At 33.9% G+C, this 14547-nt stretch overlaps 2 protein-coding genes across 4 annotated transcripts in view; one reads left to right on the top strand and one right to left on the bottom strand.

The window, feature by feature from the left end:
* LOC111043682 (acetylcholine receptor subunit alpha-like 1) overlaps positions 1-14547 on the bottom strand; it is a 195261-nt gene that overhangs the window by 36002 nt on the left and 144712 nt on the right. The window lies entirely within an intron of this gene.
* LOC111043683 (alpha-tocopherol transfer protein-like) overlaps positions 1-14547 on the top strand; it is a 74543-nt gene that overhangs the window by 11455 nt on the left and 48541 nt on the right. Inside the window, exon 1 of one of the 2 annotated variants that reach the window (XM_039435817.1) lies at positions 852-1037. The exons of the other annotated variant lie outside the window; for it this stretch is intronic. The gene's annotated coding sequence lies outside the window, so the exon portion shown is untranslated. Of the gene's footprint in view, positions 1-851; positions 1038-14547 lie in introns of those variants that run through there. 2 annotated transcript variants of the gene reach the window in all.

Genomic DNA, 14547 nt, shown 5'->3' with positions numbered 1-14547 from the left:
CCGTGGTGCGAACGATATTTTTCGCCACACTACAGGTATTGCTGACAAAATAAATAAAGAATACAAAATAAAAAATACTCGTTAAGCTATCGTACCTATCTCTTGATTTTAGTGGTAGAAGATTTGCAGTCAGGATTTCAGATTCTTTTAAAATTTCACTTGGAATACCACAGTCATCTTCAAGCATTTTTGAAAATTCGGAATGCACTAATCAACAATAAAATAATTGAATAAAACTGGTTGCGAAGCGAATTAGTTTGATCCGAAACTGGAACTGAAATCATGGCGACTTTAGCTGATGATGAAAGTGGCCACTCGCCCGATCTAGCGGATGACTTATTAACTACTTCCATGAGCGGCTGGAAAGAGACAACTTTCTGGCCTAGCCCGGAAAAGAAACCCTTTTCTGACGTCGTCTGCAAACAAGGTCTTTCAGATCTACGTAGGGACTGGAAAACAGCTGCTTTCTGTGCAGTGTGGCGAAAATATAATAATGTGATGTAACTTCATAAATCGGCGGTGTTTCAACTAATAATTGTCGATTCTTTTAGAAGGATATAAAATATCCTTCCCATTAACACACGACCGGGTTGTGATGAATTAGAGCTGTTGGGAATTATAACTCGAAGTAATGTTCAAATAAGAAACTTCACTTAATAAGTTAAAAACTAGTTGATTTGAATCTTAGAATTATGGGATGAAATTATGAAAGAATGAGCGAGAGTGAGTGAGATACAGAGTGTGTGAGAGAGTGAGTGAGCGAGTGATAGAGAGAGAGAACGTGAGAGTGAGAGTGAGTGCCTGAGTGAGAAGGTAATGTAGACGGAGCGGGGAGATCGCGGTGAAAGCATAAATGCGATTGAGTCATTCATACTAGTCCAGTCCTCTCGGATAGTACCTTGCCGTCATCAGTGTGTTAGTGAGTTAAGTAATCGCGAGTTCTCTAAAAGCTCAGACCGTTCAAACTCTTCGAATAAGTTGGAAGGATTCGAATTATAGTGAACACACAACATTCTTCCATAATCCTCATTCGAGAGGTGAGTATTCGAAAAATTCATTTTTTCTAGTGTGATATAGACTACAGGCGTCTGCAATGAATTATTGGACTAAGGACCAAATTCACCAAAAACGAAAACTAGGTTTGAACGGCAGTTGGTTCTATAGTGAGTTCAACGTTATAATAACAGTGTTTTATTAGCAAAGGTATTGCTATCCTTGTCTATCATTCAACAAAGCGGATAGTGCTATCCCTTTCTCGTTTTGCTCTGTTCCAGATCGTCTTTCAACAATGTAGGATTGATAATTAGTTAACAAAATATTTCATCTTCATTCAAAAAATTCATTATGAAATTATTGAAAAATATAATTTATTTATTAAGAATACATAAACAATACAGAATACAGAATTTCCAGCTTAATAAAATATAATTGATTATTTTAAACGAGAATGAACGTTAATATCACATAAATAAATCTGTATAAATCTATGATGTTATCATATTAGTGTCATTTGCATTCTAAATAGAAAAATAAATATAAAATTACTATTTTTTTTGTATCAGCTACCGTCTATAGAGGGCATTGACAAGACAGATGATCGACAACGTTGTTGTCGTATCTTTCTTCACTGCCATTATAACGTGGACCTCACTTTTAGTCAGATGATCTTGATTTGGATTCGTGATATGATTCTACTTTCCTTACCCTATTACCATAGGTAAGGAAAGTATTGCTTTCCGAAAAAAATTAAGGTACCCAAATTTCAAAATTTCTATACGTTTCAAGGTCCCCTGAGTCAAAAAAAGTGGTTTTTGGGTATTGGTCTGTATGTATGTGTGTGTGTGTGTGTATGAGTGTATGTGCGTCTGTGTACACGATATCGTATCTTCCAATTAACGGAATGACTTAAAATTTGGAACTTAATGTCCTTACACTATAAGGATCCGACACGAACAATTTCGATCAAATGCAATTCAAGATGGCGGCTAAAATGGCGGAGATGTTGTCAAAAACAGGGTTTTTCGCGATTTTCTCGGAAACGACTCCAACGATTTTGATCAAATTTATACCCAAAAAAGTCATTGATAAGCTCTATCAACTGCTACTAGTCCCATATCTGTAAAAATTCCAGGAGCTCCGTCTCATCTATGCAAAGTTTGATTTTAGATTTCCAATAATTATCAGGCTTCAGATACAATTTAAACAAAAAAATTCAAGTGGAAAAGATTGAGCATAAAAATTTCTACAATTAATGCTCAGTAACATTTTCACCTTGAATTGAAAATAAGCTCGAAATTCGAGAAAATGTTATTATTTCAATTGCAAACTGTTGATTCTATTAAATCATCCACTATGAAGAGATAGCAGACTTCGTGTGTCTGCAGCGTTATTGTCCTGTCACCAGCTGGCCTAGATGTTTGAATAGTAGACTTGAGATGCGCGGGAACACTAGCGTCAGTTGATCAATTTTCATAACGGCAAGGAAAGTTGTGTGAGTGCGTCACACCAGATTTCTTTGGTTTTTGTTTTAGAATTAACTGCCTCAAACCAAGTTTCCGTTTTGGTGATTTCAGTCCTAAATCAGAAGAAAATATCGGGGAACTGAACTTCTCTCTGGAGTACAAAATCATAGAAAATTATAACAGAAGAGGAAATTATAATATATTTATAGTATATATTTAGAATGATGTGTTCGCTACAATACCTATTTGTTAATATACTATGTACCATTCCACACTAATAGTCTAGCATGAAGTTACTATTTTTGACTTTTTAGAGTAAATATGTAGCCCAACATTGACAACTATAGAAATGAAATTTTTACTTGAGAATTACTTCTAATTCTACTGAGCAGAGAATGACTGTTATTCATACAAAATTGTCATTGCTAATACTGTCTCATCAATTTATCAACAAAATACTTAAACTGCGTTTACACCAAAGCTATTAACAAATTGATTATTTCTCCTTCCTTATATATTCTATTAGATTGAACATAGTTTAACATACACATAATGAACATATGTGTTTGTCAAGTTCCATTCAATCTTATAGAATCTATAAGGACGGAAAAATACTCTTGATGGAACCCGCACTATAGAGATCTTTCAAACAAAATTATAACATTAAGGATTAGTTTTGCAAATAAAACTCTACACTCCATTTCAGATAAGTAACAAGCGCTCGTCTCTCCCATGGAATGGTGACCGTTATGAACAAGTAACCCTTACTTTCTTTGAAAAACGTCCTCATTAATGTAATCCTGTATTTAGACTTTCTTAAGCTATTTCCTTCCTTCCTAAACTTCTCTCTTAATTATTCAAGAATAGTAGCCCAGAATATAAAATTTCTAAATATCGGAATTTCTCAAACATAAATAGGAAAATTACCACTGTGAGAAAATGACAAAAAATCAGTGGTTGACTCATCATTAACGGCCGGTTTCCAAGCTCGGGATTTAGCTAGGTTCTGGAGGGTGATGCCCACATACTATCTAGGTTTGTGCGTATATAACTGGAGGGACCATGATGATGATGATGTTGATCGATTCTTAATTTATTACATAATGTATTGCTAGGTCTTATCAGTGAGAGATATTGCTATATCTTGTGATGGATTAGTAAACCCACAGACAGAGAATAGCTTCACCCTACATGCATTGTTCATTCCATGCTACAGTTTTTGGTGGGCTGCAGACTGCGGGGAAGTGATTTCCATATCATAATTAGAGGGGTCGGCTTTTCAAGTGGTCACTAGGTAGTAGGCATGGCATTATTAGTCCAGTCAATATAGACATAAAAAAGGGGGTGTGCTTGCAATTTATATTGTAGTTCTGAATTTTCAATAAATATCATTTGGGTACATAAGAAAAGTCCAGAACCAGTTTCTTCATGCACAATTTCCTTGTGCTAGATACAGAGTGGCCCAAAAACCTCGTATTTTTGGCTCATTTACCAGTTTTCAGTTATTTCTGCCAAATCTCGTGATCGAACAGAAAAATCAGCTTTGAATATAGAAATTGGCTATTTTTTGAGTACGGTACTGGAATAATGGGCTTAAGTACACTCAACAATAAATTTTCCATTTTTCGACCGAATTTGATTTATGATGAATGATTTTGAACCGCCTTGACGAGCCGAGAAGAATGGAGTGTAGTACAATGAAATCTGAGCATTGTGTCAAACGTTTGAAATTTTGATCCTTGATGTGTCTTTGAGCGCTTCTCTCCACTAGGAAATACTGAAATGAAGTGCATCTAAAGGCGCGTACAGATATACGCGCCGCAAACATGAGTAATTCACTTTTAGTCAGCTGACTATATCTGTATTTCTACAGAAACGGTAAGATACAGATATAAAAAGCTGGGAATCAGCTGATTAAAAGTGAATTGCTCATTTTCGCGGCGCGTATATCTGTACGCACCTCTGTGATTCTCATAGAACATAATCTCATGAACTTATGTCATTGTGCGGAATATCAATATGAGGACAATGTAGTTGGTGATGATGGTTGAAGCTGAAAATTAGGTGTTTTTCATAATACAAGGAGCATTGTTGTCAGGTGTACCTGGAAATCTATATGAGATAGAGCGCTCTCCCTGATCTAAGATTGTAGAGCACAAAAATACGACCAGAGGGATTATGAATTATACACCTAAATGTTAATAATCGGAAGATATTGTTGATCAAAGACTGAAATTCATCAAAATTGATTTTTCCTTAAAATGTCACTCATTTTTGAAAAATCATAACTCAGTACTCATTGGCGATAGAGAGTTCCGAATGATCTAATTTTATTCAAAATTTTATGATCCGAAAAAAAGCAGGAGCAAATTTTTCTGTCCGATTGAGAGATTTGCCAGAAATAGCTGAAAACTGGAAAATGAGCCGAAAATACGAGGTTTTTTGGCCACTCTGTATCTAGCACAAGGAAATTTTGCATGAAGAAATTGGTTGTGAACTTCTTTTATGTACCCAAATAATATATTAGAAAATCAGAACTACAATATAAATTGCATGCACCAATGTATATAGTGACTGGACTAATGGTAGAAATCGGAAATCGAATGGTAAATTGTTGATCAAAAACTAAAATTTATCATAATTGATTTTTTCTTCAAATTTGACTCATTTTTGAAAAATCATAACTCAGTACTCATTGGAGATAGAGAGTTCCAAATGATCTCATTTGATTCAAAATTTTATAATCTAAAATAAAGACGAGAGCAAATTTTTCTTCCCGATCACGAGATTTGGCAGAAATAGCTGAAAACTGGAAAATTAGCCGAAAATACGAGGTTCTTGGGACACTCTGTATCTTGCACAAGGAAATTTTGCATGAAGAAATTGGTTGTGGACTTCTCTTTTGTACTCAAATAATGTATAAAAAATCAGAACTACAATATAAATTGCATGCACCAATGTATATAGTGACTGGACTATATATATGTCTCTTATAGCGGTAACTTCGTTAGTCAGTAACTTCGGTAACTTCCTAAAGTCAGGTAATCGCATCCCCAACTGTGTGCCCTCATGAAATTCTTACCATTCAAATTATCCCCTTATCTGATAATGATGAATGTGGTCTTGAATTTTGTGTGAATACTCAAATTGATACAGATTATTGGTCTAAAATAATAGTATCAACAACATGCCAAGGATTTAAAGTTCAGTAATGCCTTCAGGCCCAACATTTTCGAAGCTTATCAACTAACTATTCACACGAATACTTCATTATGGAGACGAGAATGATTATTTTCAAAAACCGGCTTCACAATATTGATTACGAATTATTATTGAAATGATGATATACCTTGCAACCGGAGCATGTAGCGGAACTGATAAGAACTCATTAGAATCGACACTGATAATTCAAATTCCAAATTCGCGAAAATACTGAACAATATTTTCTAAATTAGCACGTTAATACTGGTTAATTTTGACTTGTGAGCATGTTAACATTGAAAAAGATAATAGGATTGGATTTCCTATACTGAATAGTAGTTCAACTTGATCGATTGATTGATGAGTTTTTTGATTGAAGATCAAATTATTATGACTAGAACTACTATTATTTGATAGTGGATGTTGAATTTTCTAGCAAAGTAATAAAACATTCAATTTTCAATTGGAGAAAAATGTTTGATTTATCGATAAAAATTCATCATGAAATTGTCGATATTATCAATAGATAATCTATATTAGATTATCGATTATCGATAATCGATATTATTATCAGTGATAGGTGATTGAATCTGTCACTATTGATTTTATCCATGACAGGATGACAGGGGTGCCCATCCTCCTCCTAAAATCCCTATCAAGTAAGACAAGTAAGGCCCCCTCGCAAGAGAAGGCAGTCATTGGTTATTTTGAAGTACTGCTGACCTTTTTTGTGTTTTATTGTTTCAGATATGCTTATTTCATGCATACATATTGATTTTCACTCAATTGTTGAATTGAGGTGGAAATGAAAATTTAATAATTGATTTGGGTGGCTCGTTGGAGTAAGTGATAACGCACCGGTTTAATAATTATTTAAGAGAACTCGAATCTCTACCGAGGCAAAAGTTTTTGATCACAGTACAATCACATAGATACGGCCTCCCCGTCTTTCGGAAGGAGATAATAAGCCGTCGGTCCCGACTACCTAAAAAGTAGCCGTCATCTCTCATCGTCATCCCTCTCACTTATTTCTCACGCACAAGCCTAAAGAGCTTAGGCATTAATATCCCTGAGCTATCACCCTCAGGTATTATTAATTATTATTATCAATAAATCATTGGGCTTCTTTATAAGAGGATTGAGGTAACTAAATTTTGATCCAAACTGAAGTACATCATAAGTTTTTCATTCTTGATGTTGATACAGTGTTTGTCACACATATTCATATGAATGTGTTTTCAAGTATTGTAATAAAATTTAATTTGAAGCGAAAAATTAATTAATTTTTTTATTAATTCAAATTGAATTTATTTTTGACCGAGCGAAGTGAGGTCTAAGATTCAAGTCGACGGTTTGGCATTTCTCTTAATGTTGAAATGCTTATATGTTGCGCATCTACGGCGAAACGAGGTAATGGATTTTCATGAAATTTGACAGGTATGTTCCTTTTTAAATTGCGCGTCGACGTATATACAAGGTTTTAAAACATTTGCATTTCAAGGATAATATAAAAGGAAAAAGGAGCCTCCTTTATACGCCAATATTAGAGTGAAAATCAGAATTATTCATCATAAATCAGTTGTTTAGTGGACTATAATAGTACCCGTTCAAAAACATCGAACATCTTAAAAATGCATCTTTCCATCAACGTTGTAGGCAGTTGCAGCCAGACCTGATAACAGCGCTCACACTCTCATTCCGGGACGTCACGTCATGGTACGATAGGACAGAACTACATGGGACAGCTCTGTGTTTATTTAGGATATTTTCCAGACATTTTAAATTAATACATTATTTATCATTTTTTGAGGAAACATAACAACAGGTCAATGTAACTTACTGAGCGCGAGGTCTACTGTTCACAGAACTACTAGTTTTAATAGCACTCGATTTGACTGAGAGGAGCTTCTCAGAACTGAAAGTGACTTCATGGGTCAGACAGCTGATTAATCTATTTATTTATTTATGGAGACAACAGGAGACAATCTATACTATGATAAAGAAAAGAACTGGCTTATACACGTACGGGAAAGGAAAATTATGTTTGACGCATCATTACGTCTGAACTACCGTACTGATTAACTTGAGATTTTGAATATAGATTCTTAATTAACCGAAGATGTTTATAGGCCTACTTCCAATTCTTCAAGATTTCAGTAGGTCAAGTTTTTAAATGGACCCTTGGCGAGCAAAGATTATCTGCTACTCAATCATAAAATTTTGTATTCTCCAACTGGAAAAAGTGAAATATAACCATAAAAGTTCAGATTAGTTTTTGAGAACAATAATTATTCAATAATAATTAATATCGGGGCACCGAGCTTCGCTCGTTATTTATTTATTGATAAACAGAACACAATTATTCAAAATGATTGGGGAAGGACAAACAGGCACAGCCCAAAACTGTTTCTTCCCCGAAATTTGATTTATACACTATACATGGTCCAAAAAGTAGGTGATGTTTCATACACTTGAATTCAGGTCCAATTTTCAGTCAAAGTATTCAAAAACAGAAAAGTTCTAATTTAGATTGTTTACAAACCAAATTGAATAACAAAATAACACTCACTAATCACTTAAAACTGTAAAATAATGATTTACTTTGAATATTATGATATACTCTAGTTTAGAGTGATAAACCATGTCATATCAACGAATCAGATTATTTTGATAGAGTCTATTAAAGTTTCTAGATAATATTTTTCGCAAGATACGGTAATCTGATTGAATGATTACACAGCTGATCACCCTACAGGCACACGCATCTTCTGTTATCGACAGACGACGAAATTATCATCTGTTCTTCCAAGGATGAATTATCCTTTCAATGTCCTTCAGCGAGTTTTCCCAGTGATGTGACCTAGTGCAAACGAATTTTTATATCATAAACCTACTATATTCCAAATTTCGTGAAAATCGTTAGAGCCGTTTTCGAGATCCGTTGAACATAAATAACCAGATAACCAGATATAAAAATATAAACAGACATACAGAAATTGCTCGCTTAATATAATAGGATAACACAAACACTATATTATTATTATATTATTATTCTAATTATTTTACCTAATAATCGAAGGGAATATGAAACTAAAATTATGTATCGTTAATGCAGACTTATCTCTCGCCATCAAAAATACATCTTACCTGTACACTTTATGTTTTCCTCTAGAACTCACTCACTCTCTTATCCTTTCTCTTTCTAGCTCTCACTCACTCTCTCTTACTTCCAATCTCTCTCTATCAGACATCCTCCTTTTTCACCTAGTACTTTGGCGGCCTACTTTATAGGTGACTGACCAACTCTGATTATATAATACCTGGTCTTTCGTCTAGATCTTTCCTCTACATTATGCATCATACTACTTGAAATGTTCAAGCCAATCACTTACTGCGGTTCGATGACCTCAGCATGAATAATAATAATAATCTCATTCTACAGTAGAACCACGCTTAATCCAACCATATCGACGGGTCGAAGCCAATCACAACTTCACTTTCTTCTTCTTCTTCTTCTTCTTCTTCTTCTTCCTCTTCTTCTTCTTCTTCTTCTTATTATTATTATTATTATTATTTCTCTTTCTAATCTCTCTTCTTCCTCATTTCTATAGTTATTATGATTACTAGAATATTGTTGTTATTATTATTGACCGACTGAAGTGAGGTCTAAGATTCAAGTCGACGGTTTGGCATTTCTTTTTATGTTTAAATGGTTATATGTTTAAATCTTTAAATTTTTCTATGTTTCGCATCTATGGCGAAACGCGGTAATGGATTTTCATGAAATTTGACAGGTATGTTCCTTTTTAAATTGCACGTCGACGTATAAACAAGGTTTTTGGAAATTTTGCATTTCTATTGATTGCGTGCAATAACGCATGCGATAAGTAACTGAAATAACATAGTATTGTAATATTCTTCTTCTTATTATTATTATTATTATTTCTCCCTTTTTTCTACATCTTTTTCTCCTAGTTTAGCCATTTCATTGGAGTAGGCCTTTATTTTGATAAAAATAAACTCTAGTGTTGATTCGATAACCCGACCTTTTTAATGTTTCGGCCATGCATAGTCTACATTCTAATAGGAGATAGATTATCGAGGTTCTACTGTCTACTGTATTGAATTCAACATTACTCATGTACACCTATAACTAAATAATTATCGAAGGATTACTATCAATCATCTCTTGTACTCGAAATACTTGATCAATGATATGAGCATTAAGTGATTGTGAAGTAGGCTATAGCATTGTTAAGTGATTGTTGAGTAATATTGCCTATATTATTTTAGCTAATGCTCGCAATGGATAGAAAAATATAAATTGTTACGAGTTTCTACACTAATAAAACACCATGCCCTTCATAACAGTATTATAAACTAGTAGATAACCCGTGCTCTGCAAGGGTCTGATTGGAAAATTGACAAATTAAGTATTTGACCTACTGAAAACTTGAACTGAAAATAGGCCTATAACGACTCTCGGTATATTAATAATCAATAGGCAAAATTTCTAGTTTATCAGTAGAGTAGTTCAGTTGTGATGATGCCTGAATTTCCTATCTCGTACATTTATAAGCCAGTTCTTTCCTTTCGTAGTATAGATCACACTCGCAGTAGTCTATAGTGAGATTGTATATCCATGAGAATAATAGGAAGGCATAGTTGTCACGTTTCGTTTTCCACCGCTAGCTATCTATGTTTTGAGATAGCTGTACTTCAGCTATATCTAATCTAATGTTGATTATTTTTCATTATTACAAATGATATAAATAATTCCATCTCAAAGGTATTTTATTTTCACCACAAAATATATATTTCCATGACTCATATAAACCTTCTACTACCAACTTTTTTCACAAACACGAAATACCAAGTTGGGTAACTGGGTTAAAAGATTTATGTTTTATATAATTATTTAATATTTTTTCCATCATTTCATCGATCAAATGCATTACAAAAGCTATCAAAATTAATTTTCTTTCATTAAAAGATATTTTTCTAATCAAAAACTAACAGGACAACAAAATTGAGCATTCTATTATATTATTAAAGGGGGAATGTTGCCAAATTGAATTATGGTTATAGAGAAGAAAATTTTTCTTATTTAGATTTGAAGTGATCATTATGAATCAGGTTTGTTGGGAGAATAAAAATCGAACATTAATTATCTATACATATATAAAAGCGAAATGGCACTCACTCACTGACTGACTGACTGACTCACTAACTCACTCACTCACTCACAGAACTAAAAATCTACCGGACCAAAAACGTTCAAATTTGGTAGGTATGTTCAGTTGGCCCTTTAGAGGCGCACTAAGAAATCTTTTGGCAATATTCTAACTCTAAGGGTTGTTTTTAAAATTTTAAAGTTCGTCTTTTAGCATGTATATTCTTCTTCCCCCAATCTCTTAATTATAATTGAAATCTCCATTATCATATGTTACTATAGAACTATAATCTAGATAGAGTACCTCTTCGTAACAGTTGTTAACTGGCAACTAAATTAATAATTTTGTCAGGTTGGCATTAAGTTGAGTTGACTTTGTTAGGTTGGCACCAAGTTGAAGATTTAAATGAATTTATCGCGGAAAAATTGATTGGGCACTGCTACTTCAATCCTGGGAATATTATATTACTAGCCGTCAGGCTCGCTTCGCTCGCCATATCCGTTTAACCAGACGTTTAGTCTGGACCCCCGACTGGATTGTCCTAACATATGATAAAAATGCTCAAATGAAAAATGCAGGCGAGCGAAGTGAGCCTGCTGATCTTATTATTTGACGATCCAGTCGGGGGTCCAGGGGGCGGAGCCCCCTGGCTAGACGGAGCCTGACGGCTAGTTATCTTATATGTATTCCGATGATGAATGAAATTCACATAAAAACTGCATGACATGGAATACCAAGTGGGGGAATAGAGTTACCCCCAGGATAAATCTGCTAATAATTTAAAAAATAAAAGGAATGAAATGATTTTATAAGATAAAATCACTAAAGTGATATGTTTTCAACAAGTACTCAACGTTTCAATGGAATACATCAACATTATCTACAAAAAATAGACAAATGTGGGTTCGGGTAGTCCAAATACCTCGCTTGGTAGAAGAAGCTAGAAGCAAAAGATTTGACAAAGGTGCAGAGTGGGAGAAAGAATACAGCTATCTGCTCTCTCTTATGACAGTGATAAGGATATGAAACTTAATGCTGATCAGATGCTCATTTTATAGCAAGAATCTCAATATGATCGGATAAATTACACTTGAATCAAATATCTGTACTCAGCAACAAATCAAACTCGTATTTCCTTTAGGCAGAGCATTGTGATTATCTTCAGTATAGTAGCACATGATTGCAATGGCCTTGGTCTCTTTTTTAGAACTCGTCTAGTCAAAAATCGAAGAGCATTCATGTCTGAAACTTAAAGCAATTATACCCAATATTATTCGCAACTATATTTTTTCTACGTTTTCTTATCCGGATAACCTCGCTGGTTTATCAGTTATGTAGTTATCACTTGTGTAGTTACCTTCCTTGAAAAAAGAATTTTGATATTCTGAACATAAAATTGTACTTGGATTTTTGGGAGTTGGAATATAAATTTCGGGGTAAAAAATAACTCATCTTTTGGAAAATCGACTACTGATGACGATCTACAACAGGTCGAAACGATCGTTACTACTGATAGTAAGTAGTGCATTCTTCACTTCACAGGGGTTTTGAAAATTCCATTTAGTTTAATTAAGCTGCTGTCTATTGAATAAGCGAAGCGAATTCTATGATTAAAGTCAATCGACGTTTGTTTGTTTGTACCGCAGTTACAGTCGCAATTATGGACAGATTTGAATAAAATTTGGTATACAAGTACTTTGAAACAAGGCGCAGAAACGTATATATTTGAACTTTATAAATTCATCCCAGTTTCAAGATGGTGGCCCTTTATTCGAGAATTTTACCCTAAAAATCAGCTGATTTACAACTAAATAAGGTTCAAATTGGGCTCATTCTTTTGAGCGTTCCAAAGCGGTATTATTTGATGTATCACATGTTCAAAGTTTTAAAATTTCGGGAATTCGATTTTTTTCCAAGTTTTCCAATCCAAGTCGAAGTCCTTATCCAAGTTTTAGATATTTTTATCTTTTCAACCGTACTTCTGAGCTGAGAAGTCTAGAAGACCTTTATTCTTCAGCGCTCCAAGGTGGTCTCATGTTATAATATAACACATGTTCAAAATTATAAAAAATTAGAATTCGATAATTTTTTCCAAGTCCCAAATTTCAAGTTTTAAATTCTTATCTCTTCAACCGTGCCTCCCAGCATTCTCCACCGATCCTATTGCATACAGAGTGGGTGAAAATTCCGAGAACGGCTTAATATCACACACAAAGGTAATTCGACGGTGGGTGTGATTAGGGATCCTACTCATATTGGAAATAATACTCTACTTTGACTTCAAAAATCTGGTACACCATCTTGAATCCGCCATTTTGAATGCAACTTTGTTTTTTTTAATGGGAAGGTGGTCATGCAATAAATGATTTCGATACGAAATTTCAAGGAAAAATGAATGACGAAAACCGCATATCGATATATCAAACCGTCTCGAAGATATTCACATTATTAATCAATACTATTCAAAGCAGAAAGGGGAGAAAAAAGTATGAGAGCGGCTCAGTACGGTATCTCATGAGAAAGTGTGATTTCAAGGTGAGTGTGATTGGGGATCCTACTCATATTGGAAATAATACATTACTTTGACTTAAAAAATCTGGTACACCATCTTGAATCCGCCATTTTGAATGCAACTTTGTTTTTTTCAGATAGGAAGGTGGTCATGTGATACATGATTTCAATACGGAATACCTCTCTTATGAAAAACAAAATCTTTGTTTTCTTCAATTAACAATACCCTGGAAAATTCATCCTCTGAATTTCATGGATTTATCTCTCACCGAATTTGAAATGTTCTGTCCCAAAAATTTAAACTTTGGGCGCTCATATCTCAAAAAGTAATGATCGGAAAAAATGTTTTCTTGAGAAAACTTTTTCATGTTGATAGCTTGATGATATACAAATCGGAAAACTTTGGAAAATATCACCAGTAGGAAGTTTATTTTATGAACAAATCGAAGTTTATTTTTGTTATACAAATCGGAAAACTTCGGAAAATATCACCAATAGAAAGTTTATTTTTGCCTTTGCTGATAGTATTGAGTGAGCCCACAAAATAATACACTATTACCATAGAGTAAAGATACTGTTAAAGTATACTGTATACTGTTTGAAGATTAAAGATACTGGTATCAGTTGGCACTGCTATAACTTCTCAAGTTTTACTACTGTACACTATACTTGTTTTACACTAGAATTGTAGTAGGCCCTATACTACTCTTGAAGAATAGACATAGCATGTCATGTTTTTGCCAAATTATCTTCCGTGACAATCTGGTCACTTCCTAGCAATAACAACGTCACTAATATTCACTTCCTTATTGTTTCTTTCATATTATTATCATTATTTCATTCTCAATTGATATATTTTCGTTATTCTTCTATTATTCGACTAAGATTCTTATTTCCTCTATCTTGTCAATTTATTTTTCCTCCACCTCCTGTCTAAAGTGCTTACTTTACTCCTTGGAACATAATACTAAAGTGTCACTTTTTCGCTCTCGGTACTAAAAAACGGAAAAACTCCATAGGGAGGGAAAGAAACTCCATTTAAATAACATGGGAAGCATTTCTATTTTAAAAACGTACATTTGAAATAGGTTAGAAGGTCTAAGCTCAGATGAGGAAGCATAATAGAGTAGTCATTAAACCAACTAAATACAATACCTCAACCAGACATTTGATCAATATTATGAAATTTATGTTTATAT

This window comes from Nilaparvata lugens, chromosome 9, assembly GCF_014356525.2.
Source record: "Nilaparvata lugens isolate BPH chromosome 9, ASM1435652v1, whole genome shotgun sequence".
Classification (NCBI taxonomy): domain Eukaryota; kingdom Metazoa; phylum Arthropoda; class Insecta; order Hemiptera; family Delphacidae; genus Nilaparvata; species Nilaparvata lugens.
This window is presented reverse-complemented; position numbering and strand designations above follow the sequence as displayed.